Genomic DNA, 20,907 nt, shown 5'->3' on the forward strand with positions numbered 1-20,907 from the left:
CAGAACTCAACATACGGAGAGGAGACGTCGGTAAGTATCAGCCTGATCAGCTGAGGTCCCCAGATATGCTGTTTCTTTGGGTACAATTCTGGGTGCTTGCTGTTGTCCTTCCTTGCTTGCTGCTGGTGTGTTTTTGTTGCATTTGTCTGCATTGCGGCAACTCACAGATTGTTAAGAGAGCCAGTAGGACATTGAGGAAGCACCAGGATAGTCTCTCCGAGGCAGAATCAAATGGGGAGGAAAAAGGTAGGCCAAAAAGAAAAGGGAAAGAAAATAAAAAAGGGAGACTTTATGTCAAAGAACAGAGGGTGGACGCACCCTTTCAAGATACCGGGCAGGAGGGAGATAAGGAGGAGCAAGGCATAAGAACAATGGAGCCGCCCCCAGGGCAGTCTTACCCGGATCCGGGCAGGTTTCAACTTTTACAAATAAGGGAGTCTAGAGATGAGGAGCTAAACCATTCAAATGAGGAGTTAAGCAACTCAGATGAGGAAGTGACTAACAATTCAGATGAGGAACAGAACCCGAAAGAGGGAAAAGGCTTGGAGGAGGCGGCTGCTAGGTATGAGGAGGGTAGGTATGGAGTTCAGCGACCTCTTCTGGCCGGAGTGTCTAAAGCAAATGAGCAAGAGAGAGCCATGCCCTCTGCGCCCCCGCCTTATCCTGTGGCGGCGGGAAAAAGTCATTTCATAAAAGAAAGCACGTGGTCCCGCCTGGCGGCTGCGTTCCCAGTTTTTGAGAACCCAGTTACCCAGGAGAGGACCTTTGAACCAGTCTCCTATAAACAGTTAAAGGATTTGATGGAGGCAGTACGTAATTATGGAGTTACGGCCAGTTATACCACTGCCTTGCTTAGAAGACTAACTGCTAATGCTATGACACCTAATGATTGGTATGAGGTCGCGCGGACATGCCTCAATTATGGACAGTTCCTTGACTTCAGGTCTATAGTTATGGACAGAGCTCAGGCTCAGTATAGAGTAAATGTACAAGAAGGGCGGCCCGAGTGGACTGTGGACATGCTCCTAGGGCAAGGACAATGGGCTGCCGATCAGACAAACTTCCCCTGGGATGTTTATAAACAAATAAATGAGGTTTTTTACAAGTCCTGGAGGGCAATCCCAAACAAAGGCCAGGTCACTGGCAGCCTCACCAAAGTTACTCAAGCTGTCACGGAGCCATTCTCCGATTTTGTGGCCCGTGTGCTCGAAACGGCGGAGCGCGTTTTTGAAAATCTTGAAGCCTTTATGCCAATTGTCCAATAATCCAGGTCAATTACTTATGTTGTGTATTTTAAAGACAAAGAATTATCCTACAGGGGTCTTATGGCAGGACGGCCCTCTGTGGTGGCTTCATGGTAATTCTCTTGGAGCAAGAACTGTTCAATATTTTCCTGAGCTTGTTGCAACTCAAGCCCTATTGGGCCTAAAGTATTGTTTGATGCATTTTGCTAAAATACCTGATAAATTAATTATTACCTATACCAGGAATCAGGTGGAAACTTTGGCTGCCACTGTGGATATATGGGCGATTTTATTATGTGCCTTTCCCAATATTATTGATAACCATTATCCCAAGCATCCCTTGCTTGCCTTTGTAGAGAGAAATTTGGTTTATTTTCCTATTATTACCTCTAAGAAGCCTTTGGCTACAGCCTTGACTATTTATACTGACGGGTCAAAAACTGGCCAGGGTGCCTTTGTGGTGGAAGGTCAAAATCCAGTCATGTTATATTTTCGACCGGATGTTCCCCAGGTCACGGAGTGCCTGGTGGTTCTAGAGGTGTTTAAAAGATTTGAAGAGCCCTTTAATCTTTTTTCTGATTCACAATATGTTGTTAATGCTGTTAATTCTCTTGAAGTCGCCGCCTCAATTAGGCAGGCCAGCATGGTTTCTAACATATTATTACAGATTCAATCCCTTATTTTGGCAAGAAAGAATCCCTTTTATATAGGGCACATGAGAGCTCATACCTTGTTGCCAGGTCCCATGGCTAAGGCTAATGCCCAGGTAGATCAGGCAACTAGGGCCATGGATTTGACAGCTATTGATTCTGTAGAATCAGCAAAAACTTTTCATCAGTTATGTCATGTACCTGCTAATACTCTTAGAATAAAATTTAATATAACCAGACATGAAGCACGAAATATTGTTAAAGCCTGTCAGTCTTGTGTGATTTTTCTCCCCTCTCCTAATGTGGGGATAAACCCTAGAGGCTTAAAACCAAATGCTCTATGGCAAATGGATGTTACTCATTTAGCGGAATTTGGAAAATTAAAATATTTACATGTCTCAGTGGATACCTATTCTGGTATAGTACATGCCACACCCTTGGCAGGAGAAAAGGTTTTCCATGTAAAAGTACATTGTTTAGAAGCCTGGGCGGCCTGGGGAAAACCCCTTCACTTAAAAACTGATAATGGCCCTGCCTATACTTCTCATGGTTTCCGCGCCTTTTGTGCGCAAATGCAAGTAGCCCATACAACAGGGTTACCATACAATCCGCAAGGACAAGGAATTGTGGAAAGAACCAACAAAAAATTAAAAGAAATACTTCAAAAACAGAAAGGGGGAATTGCGGAAGGAGCATCTCCCAGGGAAAGACTTTCCCTTGCACTTTTTACTTTAAATTTTTTAATTTTAAATAGTGATGATAAGTCAGCAGCAGATAGACATGCTGCCCAAAACCCAAAAATTATAACTGAGATGGTTAAATGGAAGGATGTTATTACAAATAATTGGTGCGGACCGGATCCCGTAGTAAGGAGATCCAGGGGAGCTGTTTGTGTTTTTCCACAGGAGCAGGAAACACCGCTTTGGGTCCCATTGCGATTGACGCGAAAGGTGGAAGGAGACCCCGAGAAAGGCACTGACGATGAAGATCATTCTCATGTTGTTGGTAATACTAGCAGATCCAGTGTTGGCCCAGGAGAGGATTTTGTGGGCGCTGATGAAGATCTTTCCAATACCGGTGCCTGTGAAGCATGACGCTCGTGGTTTCCGGCATCTTTTCACGACCAATTCATCATTGCAGTTCTTCCCGTGGACAGACAGTTGGACAATTATGTCTTTACCGTTAATTTATCAAGGCAATTAGGTCAAATGTTAACTGGACAATGGTCACATGATTTTGAAAACCTTACAAGCCAATTGAGATATGAAATTATGATTGTTAATTCAACCAGGGTAAATGTGGCCCCTTTTCGGGAAAATTGCTGATTGGATATTACAGGCGTCCTCCTGGGTAAAAGAATGGGCTGGAAGTTTAGCCTTATTGGGATTAATGATGTGTGGGTTGGGGATTTTGTGTTGGATGCTATGTAAAATGAGTTATAAACGAAAAGGAGATAATGCTATTATAAAACAGGCATTTGCAGCATTAGAAATGCATGACTCCCCCCAAGTTTGGTTAAGTATGCTTGGAAAGAAAAGGACATGTGGTCTGCCTATGGTTGGTCTGTCGCCTGCAAGCCCAAACACAGTGGGATAAGGTAGTGATTTTCGCAAGCATTAGCCGCCTTGGAAGTTGGATCCTCACCCCAAATATGGCTTTCAGCCTTAAAGGGCAATTGAGCCTATTTTTCTGCATAGCCTTTGCACCCCGGGGGACAAGATCCCATTGCACAGGGACAGGTATGCAGCTTAAGATCTGGAGCAAACAGGATGCGAGGCGTATGCATTGCACTTGGGAAAAGGGAGATGCCTTTTCTCGAGAAGAGCACGTCTGTTTGCATGTGGGTAGATGCCAAAATTTCCCACCTCTGAAAAAAGGGCATCGGACTGGCGGGTCACCCTCTGGGAAAGAGCCTGGAGAGGAGGCCTTGCATTGTCCTTATCCTCTTCAGAGAACAGACCCCTACTCTTGCCTGATGCTCAAAACAAGAAGGGGGAGCTGTAGGGAGCCGGGACAAACGCCATTAGATGGCGCCCGTTTCCTGACTCCTTAGAGGTAAACGACTTCACATAAGGCAATGCGGTGCTTGACTACGTGTCCTAAGTTATGCGCATGCGTGAGTCACATGATGATCCCTGGCCAATCCCGCGGCACCTCGTTGTGGCTGTAGGGCGGCAGCCAATGGTGGAGCGATCCGTGTTCCTGTTCCCTATATAAGCTGCTGCTTTTGATGCCTCGGCCTTTTTCGCTTCCTGCTCCCCCTTCAATCAAAAGGCTCTCCATTAAAGTATGATTTGAGAAGAATCCTCGCGTGGTGGTCGTTCTTCCTCGCTGGTCGAGGAGCTCACCGCAAAACAAGATGTCCTACACCAACTAAACAGACTTATTTAGAGTACTGAAATCGAAATGGAAATACAAGACATCCCATTCAAAAAAGCTCAGGCCCTATGTATTCATAGCTGAATTCTATAAGGCCTTCCAATTCGAGATCACACCAATACTCCTCAAGATCTTCCATGAAATTGAAAGAGAAGAATTTTTAACAAACTTATTTTATGAAACCAGCATATCCCTCATCCCAAAACCAAACAGGGACTCTTCAAAGAAAGACATCTATAGACCTATAACTTTGACGAATGTTGATGCAGAACTTCTCAACAAAATACTGGCCAACCATCTTCAACAACTCATCAAAAAAGTATGCACTATGATCAAACAGGATTCATCAGAAAAATGCAAAACTGGTTCCATGCACAAGAGTCAGTAGATATAATTCACATCAACAGAAGCAAGTAAAAGAATCATATGATTATCTAAATAGATGCAAAAAAGCTATTTAATAAGATACAACATGCCTTCATGCCAAAAGCTCTGGAGAAACTGGGAATCCATGGAGCATTCTTCAGATAATGGATGTGTATGACATACACACTGCTAGCATTATACTTAATGGCAAAAAACTAAAACCCACTCTCTCCACTCATCTTTAATGTACTATTAGAATTCCTAGCTAGAGCAATAAGGCAAGATGCAAATATAAAGGGGATCCAAATACTAAGAAATGCAGATGGCATGATTCTATATTTAAAGAATCCTATACATTTCACTCCTAAGTTGCTTGAACTGATTTGGAACTTGAGCAGGTAGCAGTGTATAAAATTAACCCTGAAAAATCAAGGTCTTTGTTATTTGCCAACAATGAGAGACAAGGAAGAAAATCAGAAAAGCAACTTCATTTGCAATAATCCCAAAGAAAATAAAGCACTTAGGAATTAATATAACTAAGAATTTAAAGGACCTTTGTGATGAACACTTCATAAAAAACTGAAAAAGGAAATTAAAGCAGAACTGAAGAAGTGGGAAAACCTCCAATGTTCTGGGATTGGTAGAATTAACATCATGAAAATGGCAGTCCTGCCAAGGACTATCTACAAATTCAATGCAATACCCATCAGTATTCCAATGTCATTCTTTATGGAAATAGAAGAGGCAATTCAAAATTTCATATGGACTATTAAATGACCCTGTATATATTGTTACAATATTTCAACTTGGTATCTGATATATTTTATATATGCTTAATTGAATATTTGAATTGGATGGGGAAGGGGGAAATCAAGATGAGTGGGGGGGATGGACATGGGGATCATGACATGAGAAAGGGTATCAATATTTGTGAAGAAATGCACCTTGTATCTGGTGAAAATAATGTAAGCACACGCAGAAAATTAATGTTGTATCATTCTATGTCACTCTGCATCCGGATTAATCCCAGATGGATAAAAGTCCTTGAGATAAATCAGATTCTCTGAAAACATTACAAGAAGAAATAGGAGAGACAATAGGTCTCCCTGACACAGGTCAAACTTTCTTATAATGAGCCAGAAGTACAACAATCTAGCATTCTAACATCAGGTCACTTTCCTATGTGCTGATTCTCTTTATAATTTAATAGGTTTTAATTGCTTGTCAGCAGAAATTCAAACATATACGGAATACTTCAGCTCTATATGCCCCCACCTGCGCACACCAAAACAAACAAATGTGCTGATTATTTCCTCATAGACCTTTTTTCTCTATGAACACATTTCACACCTTGGAAACTGTAACCAGGCATCCCAGGTTACCCTAAGTTGTGAATGATCCTTGTTTTTCTTGTACCCATATATTAAAGAGCTAAAACTTAAACCATTACAATATGGATAACAAAAAAAGGAAATATTTTGTTTACGCAGTAACATCAAGGAGCTCACAAAATAAAAGCGGGAATTGACAGATGGATTACATCAGACTCTTTAGCACAAGTAAACAATTAGTGGATTGAATATGTGGTTACAGGATCATCACTCTTTCCTTAGGCAATAGTAAATGGATGCACGTGTAGAGGCATCTGTATGTGGAACTCTTATTGAAACCTGCTTGAATCAACTACCAAGTTCTGTGGCTGTTTTGAGAAATTGGTGTACGAATTGTCCATCTGAGTATGATGCACTAATATCTTTGGTTGACATCTCACTAGCGTACAATTTTTTTCTACCCATTTCACTGCATACCTAAAATGGAATACTCTGATGCAATCCATCTGAGTCATCCAAAATGGCTTTCATGCACATAGTTTCTGGACACAGACATTAACCAAATACATCAAAGATACCCTCCTCCAGGGGATTCACTCTGGTGTCTTGGAGGAAATCACAGCACCTGGGATAGTGAAGGACAATGTGCCAACATGTTTTCAAACTTGTGTTTTTCTCCTGCATGAAAGGCCACAAATGCAGAGCCCTAGGGAAGTTGATTACTCATTCTTCCTGGAATTCACTATAGGCTTACACATCTACTTCTACAGCATTCATCTCTGTCAATAAAAAGACACATATGTACATATACAGAGACTTATGAATACACATACCTGAACCAGTGGACCCCACTTCCAGCCAGAATTTCAGCGGGGCAGATGATTCAGAGATGTACCATTTGATTCCCATACTCATTCTTCTTCAGCTTCCTCTCTCTGTCAGTTTCTTGGCTGGCACTAGCTGCTTTTCTACAATGAAGCAGCAAGCACACATGGATGAAGATGTGATGATTGATGGGTTTTTTGTTCTCTACACTTTGGGAACAGATCGCAGAAACAGTGATGATTCTGGAGATGAACAGTACAATCCGTAAGTAACTCAACATTTCATTTCCATTTGCAGATTTGTTTTGGGAATGGGCATGGCTGATGGAATTCTATGTTCACACATGAATGCTCTCTGTATCATCTACCATCACCTCCTATCCCTATGCAAGAGAAATACCTTAGTTTCTTTATTTTATCTTGAATCTACCTTTAAGTGATTTTCTGCCTGTTTGTAGAAGAGGACTCTTACTTTCCTTTTGTGTATCATCTTTCCAGGAAAGTAAGCTCTTCATAATTTTTACTTGTTTTATCTCCTTTTTGTTTTTGTAGAAACTCCTCTTTTTTCTTTTTTCTTGATACTGCATTTTCAAATCATGTCCTTTACTGTTTTAATTTAGATTTTATTATAAAGGTGAAATATAGAGAGGTTAAATTTATGTAAGTCAAGTAATGAGTGCATTTTTTTGAACAGTGACACTCTTCCCTCATTTATACCCACTCTTTGACCTCCTAACTCCACTACACTCCCCACATAAAACTGTAAAGTTCACTACGAATACAGTGTCTCATGTCACTGAGTTGACTCATCCTTTGACCTACCATTTCTGCTTGATTATTTCATTCCTTTTACTAACTTGAAGATTGTTATTTCTGGTTCTTTGAGATTCTTCAGTTCAGTGTCTGTTTTCTTACTTTCTTTTATTTTTATTTTATTTTAAGTTTTTAAATTTTTATTGTACATGATGAACAGAGTAGTTACATAATTCAGATAATGAGTATATTTCTTGTTGAGCAGTGTAAATCCCTCCCTTATTTTCTGTTTTAAACATTCAGACTTGTCTCCATGCCAAGTTGTACAGTATTTTTCCACCATACTCTCTAATGTCTGCTGAATTGGTCCAACCGTTGTCCTGCCCTTTCTGTGTTTCACATTCTCTTCCCCAAATCAGACGATTTATATGCAAGATAAAGTAGAGAAATAAAAGCGATGATGAAAGGTAATAAACCAAGCAAAAAAACAGAAAAAAGAGGAAAAAAGAACAGCAAATAGTACTATAAAAAATCTCGTGTTCCTTAAGATGTACTGCAGATTCTTTAGCTCAGTATCTGTCTGCTTGATATAACGAAAGGTTACAGTTTCCTGCTATTCCTCCCACCCCCTTTTATATACGTATGGTTTTCATTTTCATTTGTTCCAAGGATAAGTTTATTTAATGAAATTTGTCTTGAAAAACAATTCACTATCATAAATTATTTATTTAATAAATTTGAACACTTTTCTCATTATTATTTTACTATTTAATTATGGTTCACAAGTGATTCATTTAACTTTCATACTATGCATCTGTTCCTCATTAATTTCTGGCCTTCTTATCATATATCTGCATGTGTGCTCAATACATATTCAATGTTATGTTTTAAATTCTGACTAACTTTGTGTCCCATACGGTAATTTCTCCTGGTGAATGCTCAGTATGTTGATGAGCAAAGTTTTATTCAGATGTTGAACACAATATACTGTGAGTCTGTATGAGGCTATCTTGATCAAGTGTGAAATTGTACTCTGATTCTTCCTGTTAATTTTGTCTGGATGATCCCTCCATAAAATCTTCAGTTATTATTGGATTTAGGACTATTTCAAAGTCTGATTAACATAGTTCAGTGTTTGGATAGTGTGTAAGTAAATACACATTTCACACTGCAATTTCATCTTGTAAATTTGATCCTTTCATTACATTACAATTGTGTCACTTTTTGTCACTTTGATTCAAGTCTGTTGGATGCGATATGTTAAGATACGGCAAATTTCTTTTAGATTTCATTTGTATGGACTACTCTTTCTTATACTCACTGCGGGGCGTTGATGGTGAAGTACATTTCTTGACATCAAGGTATACTTTGACCTTGAGTTTTGCTACATTTAGGCATTTTAACTCTTTTTTGGCCATCGGGGCTTGAATTCTGGGTCTGGGCATTGACACTGAGTTCTTCACCTCAAGTCAAACACCCTACCCTTGAGCCACACTGCCACTTCCAGTTTTCTAGCAGTTGACAAGAGATGAGTCTCACAGACTTTAGTTCCTGGGCTGGCTTTGAACTTTGATCCTTAGATCTCAGCCCCCAGGGTAGTTAGGATGACAGGTGTGAGCCACCGCACCTGGCCATTCTAATATTTATTGTTAGAATTTCTGTCATTTCCATTCAAAGTCATGATTGACAGATCCCATCGCAACACAGCTAATATGTGACTTGTTCTCTGAGTTAACTGAAGCTTCTTCCACAATATTTTGAAAATTGTAATTAATACAAGGGTTACATTATATTCGTCAGATAGAAGGTGCTTCACTTCACACAAATTAATACCCTTCTCATGCTTTTGTCCACTTTTCCCTCTCGCCTCACCCTCCCCTCAACTTTTTCCCCCTTCCCTATCCTATTTCAAATAAACAAATATACATGCAATATGCCGGATAACAAGGTAAGATACTGTAACATATGAGAAAACCAAGGGACAATACAAGAGATGAGAAATAACATAGTGCATTAAGAACAACAGTAATACCTCATATGGTTCTTGTTTCTATATCCTGAATGTCTTTTCATTTAGCCTCATCCTATGTGGCCTTATGTATGTAGATTTTGCCCTATTGTAAACCTCTGCTAAGAGAGTTCAAGGTTTATATTAATTATGAAAAATGATGGAAACCATTGACCCTATGCTCTTCTCAGTCTGAATTAATTCAATTAATATGACTTTTCCTAAGTCTTTCCATTTCTTTATGCCATTCTTTCTGATGGCAGTATAGAATTCCACTGTTAATAAATACCACATCTTGATGACCCAATCATCTACTGAGGGGCATTTAGGTTTGTTCCATAGATTTGCTGTGGAAAGTAGTCTTGCAATGAACATCAATGTGGTAGTGCATTTAGTATGTCCTTGTTTCTGGACCATTTGGGAATGCCAAGTAGTGGAATTGCTGGGTCATAGGGGAGCTCTATGTGTAGTCTTTTGAGAAACCACCATAGTGCTTTCCATGGTTGTTGAAAGAATTTGCACTGCCAACAATAGTATTGTAGTGATACCTCCTGGCCACATCCCCACCAGCATCAGTTATTAAAGTTCTTGATCCTGGCTATTGTTATTGGAGTGACATGGAATGTTGCAGTTCTTTTGATTTGCAATTCTTTTATGGCCAGAACATCGAGCATTTCTTCATGTGTCTATAAGCCACTCTTATTTCTTCTTCAGAGAATACTCTAAATCTTTGGCCCATCTTTTAATAGGATGGTTGTTTGGAGATTAGTTTTGGAGTGGTTCAATTTTTTGAGCTTTTGATATCTTTTAGATATTAGGCCTTTGTTTGTTGTATGGTTAGTGAAGATCTCCTACTCTGTAGGCTTTCACCCTTAAAATTTATACTTGGTTGGATAAAAGCAATATACTTCTGCAATAACTTCTACTTAGGTAGGTGAGCTACAAATACTATGGCTTGGCCTAGGAGTAGAGTGCTTGCCTAGCATGCATGAAGCCCTGGGTTTGATTCCTTAGTTACCACATACACAGCAAAAGCCAGAAGTGGTGCTGTGGGCTCACGTGTTCGAACATTAGCATGGAGAAAGTTCAAGGATAGTGCCTAGACCCTGAATTCAAGCCCCATGACCGGCAATAAAAAAGAAATAATATGCTTAATGGAACATTATGTTAAAACGATATATTTTTGGAGTATTATGTAAAATTCTGAGCAGTTACTGACACATATCTGATTTTCTTCAGCCTACTCACTCTGTCCACAGTGAGAGTTGTGGTCTTGGATTCAGAAAATCTCCTCAGGAGGGAAAGGCTGCCTGTTGCTTTTCTTGCACACCTTGTCCAGACAATGAGATTGCTAATGGAACAGGTAAGCTCATGTCTTAGGGGGAAATTCATACTGTCTCCTAGTATCTTCATCCATGCAATTCAGTACAAATGCAGAATTGCAGATTCAAATTCTTCCTCCTTCACTTAGTAATTTAATTGTGTCAGTGGTTGCTACGTCTCTTTAGGGGAAAGAAAAAAGACATGGGCTCTAATTTACATGTAGGAGTTTTTCTGGTCTGTTGTATGTGTGTTTACTCAACCACTCAGTAATATAACTTTAACTTCTATCACATTACATGCAAAGAATTTTTAAGAACAAGATTTATATCTTCAATATTGCCTTTGAACGACAAAGAAAACAAAGATTTTGCACAACTTTACTTCCTATTACTTAGAAATCTTGGGGCAGCAGAGCAAGTGCTCTGGGTTGGGGTGATTTAAGGATCAGGCACAGGTTTGGGAGTTCGGCCTACTTTTAGAGTGCTTGCCTAGCATACACAAAGACCCAGGTTCAATTCCTTGGTACCACATACATAGAAAGGCCGGAACTGTTGCTGTGGCTCAAATGGTAGAGCTCCAGCCTTGAGGAAAGCACAAGCACAGTGCTCAGGCCCTGATTTCAGCCCCCAGGAATGAAAACAATAACAAAAAGAATCAGAATCAGGCACAAGTACTGTGCATAGCATGACTTTATATCTTCAAAGAGTGATTTGATTGTCTGTTCCCGTACAGATGAATAGAAGAGACAAACATAACAACTGAAAGGAAAGACCATAGTGTGCTACAGAGTCATATAGGAACATGCAAGGTTGCTCCACAAATGTTTCTTTTTTGCCAGTGCTGGCCCTTGAACTCATGGACTGGGCACTGTCCTTGTGTTTCACAAGGCTACATTTCTACCACATTAGCCACAGCACCACTTCCATCTTTTTCCGTGTATGTGGTCCTAAGGAATCCAACCCAGTGCTTCATGCATATTTGGCAGGCACTATACCACCAGGCAACACTCCTGTCCCAATATATAAAATTTTGAATGAGGGTTGGACTTATGTACATAAGTCTGAGAGTTTTGTCAGCATGAAGAAGAAATGAAATAATTAGTAGGGTATTAAAATGGCAATAAATAATATGAACAATCATCATTGGCAGTTAAAAGTTTCACTCATACTAAAATATGAGAATGTAAGAATTCCTGTAAGAACATGAAGAATGCATAAAAGTAATACTGAGCATATCTGGTAATATTTATTGTATGCTAGTAAATTTTCACATGTCAGAATGTTTCCTTTTTAAGGACTGAAAAGGAACTAATGAGAATTTGATTTTTCTTATGAGATTTGGAGCAGTGTGTGAAATGCCAGCACAGTATGCCAACACAGTATGCCAACACAGAGAAGAATCAGTGCTTCCTAAGTGTTGCAATTTTCCTGGCTTATGGAAAACCCTTGGCTTGCATGGCTCTTTATCTACGCTCACAGCAATTGTTCTTCAGGTGTTTGTGAAATATAAGAACACTGCCATTGTCAAGGCTAATAACCAGGCTCTCTGCTACATCCTGCTCATCTCCCTCATCTTCTGATTTCTCTGTTCCTTGCTCTTTATTGGCCATTCCAGCACAGTCTTCTGCATTCTATAGCAAACCACATTTGGAATTGTGTTCACTGTAGCTTTTTCTGCTGTCTTGGCCAAACTGTAACTGTCGTTCTGGCCTTCAAGGTCACTCTTCCAGCGAGAAGGATGAGGTGGCTATTGGTATCAGGGGCTCCTAGCTTCATCATTCCCATCTGCACCCTGATCCAAGTGACTCTCTATGGAATTTGGCTGGGAACCTCTCCTCCCTTTATTGACACACATGCATACTCTGAACATGGTCACCTCATCATGTTCTGTAGCAAGGGATCCCTCACTGCTTTCTACTGTGTCTTGGGATACCTGGGCTCCCTGGCCTTGGCCAGCTTCCCTGTGGCTTTCTTTGCCAGGAACCTGCCTAACACCTTCAATGAAGTCAAGTTCCTGACGTTCAGAAAGCTGTTGTTCTTCAGTGTTTGGCTCATTTTCTTGCCTATGTACCACAGTGCCAAAGGGAAAGTCATGGTGGCTGTAGAGGTCTTCTCTATCTTGGCCTCCAGTGCTGGGCTTCTGGGCTGAATCTTTGCCCCCAAGTGCACATCATTTTGTTAAGGCCAGATAGAAATTCTCTGCATGGCTTCTGGGACAGAAGACATCTTCAAACAAATAGGCCCTCTAGCTGAAATTTAAATATTTGACCAAATATACTCACTTGTGTTCTTGGCATCACTTCAAAAATTGAGTGACATTCATTTCTCTAGTAATGGTACAGTCACAAGTAGTAGCCAGAGCCAGGTAAATATGAATTTTATTCTGTATTTTTTGGTTCTTTCTATTTGCTCTTTATTTACTCTTCCATCTGCTTTCATCTTCACTATAATATTTTCTGTGTGTGTGTGTGTGTGTGTGTTTGTGTGTGTGGGTGTGTATGTGTGTTGGTGCATGTATGATAGGGCTTGCACTCGGCCTGTCCACTGTCCCTGAGCTCTGCAGCTCTAGGATACCACATTACCCTTTAGTCAAGTCCCACTTCCCATTTTCTAGAGGTTAATTGGAGATAAGATTCTCAGTTCCTTTTGTTCCCAGGCTGCTTTGAAGCTTGATCCTCATATCTCAGCCTCCTGAGTAGCTAGGATTATATGCATAAGCCACCACAACCAGCTTCACCATTATATATTCACTTCTGACTTCTTATATTGCTTTATAAATAACTTGCCTAAAATTTCTTATTTTGTGTCAGTTCTGGGGCTTCAACTTAATGTTTGAGTACTGTCACTGAGTATTTTTGTTCAAAGCTAAGTGCTTTACCTCTTAAGCCACAGCTTCACTGTTGGATCTTTGGTGGTTAACTGAAGATAAAATTCTCATGAGCTTTTTTGTCCAGGTTGGTTTCCAACTGTGTTAATCAGATCCCAGCTCTTTGAGTACCTAGGAACTAAATTTTAAAACACATTAATTTCTTGCATTAATATCATTATGCTACTTGGTCCTCAAATACATTTCAATAATGTTTTCCTATTAACATGTTCCATGATTTCATATACACACTACTGCATTTTATTTAATAGTTTCTATTCGCACATCTGCTTTTTGCTGTATTTATAAATCTGTTTGTTTGAATTAATCTATCTTCCCCATTCTCCCTAGTTCACTTCCATCTCTCTTTTCTTTTTCCCTCTTTTTCTTCCTCCTACCCCTTCTATATGGTTTTCTATATGGCTTCTTTTTCTATATGGTTTTAGAATTTCAGTATTGCTTATATATCCTAAAAAATTTACTTCTAATGTATATCATAATGTATTAGATTAATGAAGCAATAGCTGAGGCAAAATGTAGATTCCTAAGTTTGCTTATACTTTGCTGGATATGCTTTTCAAAGTATCCTTGTTTAATTATTTTTTCATATATTTTATTATAATTAATAGAGGGGTTACATTACATTCACCAGATGTTGGGAGCCAGAGTAGAATCAAATTGTACCTTGATTTGCATCAGACCATGGCCTTATTGTCTTATTGTTTTATGGCCTTATTCTGTTTAAATTACCTGAGATTTACCATATGAATGTAACAGTTGGACGTTCCCTGGTCTCAATAAGGGATAAGCTGGAGTTGACAATAAACGAGGCAGTCTTTACTTGGGCTGCAGATATCCCGGACCCGGTGTGTCTGTCTCTCTTCTATTTTTTCCTAGTCCTTGCCCCCTATTTCAGGAACCCCAATCTGTGAACCCTGGTTTGCTGCCAGCTGGCCCCGGCAACTGCCGCCCGAACAGGGACCCTGAAAATCTGGGACGAAGGTGAAGGACCCCCCCCCCCTGTGGTGAGTAACACATCATAGGACTATTAAGAGAGGATCTTAAGAGAGTGTATAGTCAGGAGTAAAAATTATGGGTCAAGTTAATAGCCATAGGTCATATGTACCAATCTTAACAGGCCTACTTGAAGCCCACGGAAGGTGGGTGGAAAAAGGGGTGCTTCAGAGCTTCCTACAGTTTGTCGAGGAGGCATGCCCGAGGTATATAGAGGAGGAATTCCAAAAAACCTGGCAGCGGATAGGAAAAAGAATTCAAGAATATTATAATGTATATGGCCCCGAAAAGACCCCAGTAGAGGCTATTGATGTATGGAATTTAGTAAGTGAATGCATAAATCCTCAACATGAGAATGCTGAACTTAATCTTGAATTAAGGGAAATTTATGAGTTAAAGGACCCTTCTGAAAAACCTGAGGCTGAACCATATGCCACAGCCCAAGAGAGTCTAAGTGAGATCTTGAAAAGGGAACAACAACCAGTAGATATTGAGTATCTTTAGGGGACTAGGCCGAGCAGCACAGGGGGAGCCAGAGCCACTCCAACCCCAGTCTCACCCCCGAGACAAGGATTAGGGTATTCTTTAACGGGGGCTGTTGTTTGTCCAGCCCCTCATGCTGATCCCATAAATTGGCTCTCTGAAGAACCGGTATGGGTCAAACAGTGGCCTCTTTCACTAGAAAAGATCATTGCAGTACAGCAGCTGGTACAGGAACAGCTGGACTTGGGACATGTGGCCCCTTCTAACTCTCCATGGAATTCTCCAATTTTTGTTATAAAGAAAAAGTCAGGTAAATGGAGGCTGTTACAGGATCTGAGAAAGGTAAATGCAACTATGGAACTGATGGGGGCCCTACAGCCTGGCTTGTCTTCACCCATGGCAATCCCAAAGGATACTTATAAGAAACAAAAATGGCCTATAGACACATAAAGAAACGTTCAAGATTTCTGGTCATAAAAGAAATGCAAATAAAACAAGTCTAAGATTCCACCTCACTCCAGTTAGAATGGCCAGGATCAGGAAAATGAATAATAACAGATGCTGAGGGGATGTGGCCAGGAGGGATCACTACTACACTGTTGGTGGGAGTGCAAACTCGTTCAACCACTATGGAAAGCAGTGAGGCAGTGCCTCAAAAGGCTAAACATAGAACTCCCCTATGACCCAGCAATTCCACTACGTGGCATTTACTCAACCACCCAAAAACAAGGACATACTAAACCCACTACCACAACAATGTTCATTGCAGCACTATTCACCATAGCAAAGATATGGAACCAACCCAGATGTCCCTCAGTTGATGAGTGGATCAACAAGTTGTGGTATTTGTACACAATGGAATTCTATGCTGCTGTCAGAAAGAATGACATCGCCCCATTTGTTAGGAAATGGAAAGACTTAGAAAAAATCATATTAAGTGAAGTAAGCCAGACTCAAAGGAACTTAGGCTCAATGGTTTCCCTCATTCTTCATAATCAGTAGAAACCTTGGGCTCTACTAGCAGAGATTTGCAATTGAGCAAAATCTTGATACATAAGGATATATACTGTGAAGCTAATTGAAAGGACCTCCAGGATAGTGAAACAAAAGCCATATAATGAATGATTGTTGTCCTTAATGTCCCTTGGTTATCTCATATTGACATAGTATCTCACTTTGTCATCTGATATATTGAATTTATTTGTATTTGGATATTTGAAATTTGATAGGGAAGGGGGGAAAACCAAGACGGGAGGGGGGTGTGGGGGGGGGAGGGAAACAGGTACCAAGACATGTGAAAGGGTATCAATGTATGTGAATTAATGCACCTTCTATCTGGCAAATATCATGTAATCCTTTTACTAATTACAATAAAAATAATTAAAAAAATAAAAAAAAGATTATTATAGATTTGAAGGATTGTTTCTATACTATACCCCTGGCGCCTCAAGACTGTAAGCGCTTTGCCTTCAGCGTCTCCTCTGTTAATTTTAAAGAACCCATGAAGCGATATCACTGGCTTGTGCTTCCACAGGGTATGGCAAACAGCCCAACTTTATGTCAAAGTTTTGTAGCTAGAGCCATTTCTTCCACTTGTGAAAAATTTTCTTCTGTTTATATTGTTCATTATATGGACGACATCTTGTTGGCTTGTTCTGACCCTATCGTCGTACGACAAGCCTTTGGACAACTAAAGCAAGATCTGAGACTCTTTGAGCTTATAATAGCAGCTGAAAAGGTTCAGGAACACCCCCCTTTTACGTATCTAGGCCATATATTAGGCCCACACTATTTTAAAAGCCAAGAAATACAATTAAAAACTTCACACTTAAGAACTCTTCATGATTTTCAGCAATTCTTAGGAGATATAAATTGGCTTCGGCCTTATCTAAAGCTGTCCACAGGGAGTTAAAACCCCTCTTTGATCTCTTAAAAGGAGATAGCAACCCTACATCCTTGCGCAAATTATATCCCGATGCCAGGAGGGCCATCCAAATCGTAGAAAAGGCAATTTCCCAGCAACAAGTGACCTATTGTGATTATTCTAAACCATGGGGAGATTACATTTTAGCTACTTCTCACTCCCCAACTGCTGTATTATGGCAAGATGGCCCACTTTTATGGCTTTATCTACCATCAACACCCGGCAAAGTGCTGACCCCCTACTACGAATTGGTAGCTAATCTGATACATATGTGCCGAGTGGATTCCCGTAAATATTTAGGTCAGGAATCTCATTTTATCTGTGTCCCAAATAATCTACAACAACAAGATTGGCTATTCGCCCATTGCGATCCTTGGGCCATTGCTTGGGCCAATTATACGGGAAAAATTTTGCATCACTACCCATCTAACAAACTTCTCCAATTTGCTGCGTGTCATACATTTCTATTTCCTTCCATAGTACGGGCCTCACCTTTATCTTCTGCCGCTTTAGTATTTACAGATGGATCCTCTAATGGAATGGCTGCTTTGACCATTAATGGGAAAACTCAATCTTGGGTTACGGGTTTTTCCTCTGCCCAAGAGGTGGAATTAGAGGCTGTCTTACAAGCCCTCGTCCTGTTACAAGACGAGCCCTTTAACTTATACTCAGACAGTCAATATGTAATCCGTGCTCTTCATCATAGAAACTGTTCCCTTTATTGGAACTAATAACTCCAATATTCAGACCCAATTTCACCAAGTACAAACTTTGCTTTGTTCTCGCAACCACCCTTGTTTTTTTGGCTTTGTTCGAGCTCATACTAATCTTCCTGGCCCTTTAAGTGAGGGCAATGCAGTCACTGACTCTGCCACCAGAGTTTACTTAACTCAGGTTGAACTTGCTACGCAGTCACATGCCATCCGCCATCAAAACAGTCGAGCCTTGTGCCGACAGTTTAAATTATCTACAGAAGCAGCACGACAAATACTTAAGACTTGATCCAACTGTGTCCCTTTTTCACCAGCCCCCCATTTAGGTATAAATCCACGAGTACTGCTTTCTAATCACATTTGGCAGATGGATGTCACACATGTTCCATCATTTGGCCGATTAAAATATGTTCATGTTACTGTAGATACTTATTCTAATTTTATCCTGGCCACCCCCCTTGCTGGGGAAGCCACTAAACATTTTATTTCTCACTGCATTCGATGCTTTGCTGTGATGGGGATTCCCTCGCAAATAAAAACAGATAATGGCCCTGGCTATGCAGGCCAAGCATTTCAATCCTTCTGCCATTCCTATAATATCACTCATATTACAGGCATTCCTTACAATCCTCAAGGTCAAGGCATCGTGGAGAGAGCTAATGAATTATTAAAACATCAAATTGCTAAAATACAGAAAGGAGAGTCGTATCCCGCTACCCCTGTGAATATACTTAATCATGCTGTATTTGTTTTAAATTTTTTGAATTTGGATTCAAATAATTTATCTGCTGCTCAGCGATTCTGGGAAAAAAAAGAGAGCAGCGTGCTTTTGCCTTAGTAAAGTGGAAGGATCCCCTAACTGGTACTTGGCACGGACCCGATCCTGTTCTAACCTGGGGTCGAGGGCACGTATGTGTTTTTTCACATGGAGAAAATGAGCTGTGTTTCTCCTCCTTTTACTATTATGTAGGGACCTTTTAACATATTCATTGACTCTACACAATTTAATATGTGACATTATTTTGTCTTTACCATCCCTCTTCTTAATAACCTTTTTTGTAAAAGATGCCCAGGTGAAAAGCAAAGGCCTCCAGAGGTAAGTAGAAGTCGGCCGACCCCCTGTATGTCTGCGTTCTATTTTATTTTATTTTATTTTATTTTTGAAAAGGTGCACTGTGGGCCTAAAACAGAGGCCTGGGTGGTCAAGGGACGCCTTGACCCCCTCCTTCTGAGTTTCTTGTCGATAACAAGGCATATCTGAGAGTCCCACCAGCAAGACATGTCTAAATCTAAAAATAGCTGTTTGGTGAAAACATTCATTTGAGCTCATGTTTTTTGTGTTAACTATATCTGATTGAGTCCAATTTTCTTCTTATATGTCAATGTCTGATTATTTAAAAGTCTCCGTTTCTCTGTCTTGCTCGTGTTACATATTTTTCCTTGTCCAATTTTGTCTTTAAAATTGATACCATTTCTAAGTATGGATCTTTATGGTTTTTCTTTGCGTACTCAAGCACACATCCTTGTTATTTATTTGAACATTTCTGGGCCTAGAATGGCCGCTCCCCATGTCTGCAGTTGTAACAAGCCCTGGAAAAATAAATTCCAGCTAAGTTGCCTTGCAAAAAGTTTTGTTTTGAACCTGGTTCTCACCTGTAAGAGTAAAATTGACAAAGCTCTCTTGACACAAACTTCAGGAAAATGAATGGCTGATATTAATTTTGTGCACTTTATGATCTTTGAGTATGAATGTGTGTGAATGAGTGAGTGAACATGTTCAAGGTTAAATTGTCAGCATGCTGTATAAAACAATGGATAAATTTATACTTAAACACAAAAACAATTGGGTAAATCTAAGCTTAAAACTTCAAGAAAATATTAGGTTTGAATGTTTTACAATGTCTCAAAGGATTATTACATTGGTTTAAAGAGAAATTGGTAGAAAGTACTTTTCTAAAGAAAAAAAACTGGTTTTGTAATACTTAGAGCTGTTTACATTGTAAACATTGTATCCTGTTTAACCCAGAGGTATTACGGAATTTGGGATTTATTACCTTTAAAGTTTGGAGACATGTATTAGAGATTTAAATGTAAAATTGTTCATTAATGTCAGAAACTTTGCCTATCTGTCTTTTCTTGCAGACTGACCATGGAAGTCTTTTGGTGCACTGACGTTTGTAATTCTTGCATTAGGGGAAAACTGTTATTTGATTTTAAACTGTTGATGGAGTTCTAGGCAGTAATAATCTAAACTGCAGAATAAAACAAAAAGCCTCTTCTAAAGGCAAGGGGAGTGACCTGGGCCCTATGGGGCCTGGAGGCAAAGGGAATTCCTTTAGCCTTAAAGGTTTTTCAAATGCAAATAAACACCAAAGTGTTAATAGTTTAAGTTAAAAAGTGTAAAAGTTAAAGCAAAGTAGAAATGGTTTCTGAACAAAATTTAAAAGTAAAGTTGTCCTAAAGTTTTGTTTCTAAAAAAGAAACAAGGAAAATTAGGACTATCAAAATGGTTGCTTAATTGCTATTTCAGCTCACTCTTGTAAGTTACTTTATAGCAATCTCCAGCAGGCCCATGGAGAAGGTCAGCAACCCTTATTCAGATGTAATTTTGGCTCTTACCAGGTTCCAGGTAAGATCATGCTTAGACTATTTCTGAGTTGACCACCTTGTTGCTTTAATTGGAGTAACATGGCCTTTTGTAGGACTCATTGATCTGATAGCCGCAGCTTTGAGCCTGCCCGGGCAAAGCAAAGTCCCTGTGAGACTGTGGTGTCTAATCTGCCAGCAGGATGTTGGTACAGAGTTGCTTTGGAGCTCGAAGTGGCAGAGTGCTAGCTCTGAGCTGAAGAGCTGGGGGGAAGCCCTCAAGCACCAAGCTAGGGACTCACAGTGGCAGGGTGCTAGCCTAGAGCTGGAGAGCTGAGGGACAGTGCCCAGGCCCCGAGTTCAAATACAACAACCAACAAAGTGAAATGCCAATGGCATGTTTATCCCTGTGTGGAGAGACACTGCTGGGACAGGAAAGCCTCT

General features: G+C 40.0%; 1 pseudogene; it reads left to right on the top strand.

Moving 5' to 3' along the window:
• The window catches only part of LOC150040131 (vomeronasal type-2 receptor 116-like), an 87,763-nt pseudogene extending 74,633 nt beyond the window's left edge, over positions 1-13,130 (top strand).
• Positions 13,131-20,907: the final 7,777 nt, after the last annotated feature.

The sequence above is a fragment of the Megascapheus bottae genome, unplaced genomic scaffold (assembly GCF_031878675.1).
Source record: "Megascapheus bottae isolate mThoBot1 unplaced genomic scaffold, mThoBot2.hap1 HAP1_SCAFFOLD_48, whole genome shotgun sequence".
Taxonomy (NCBI): Eukaryota; Metazoa; Chordata; class Mammalia; order Rodentia; family Geomyidae; genus Megascapheus; species Megascapheus bottae.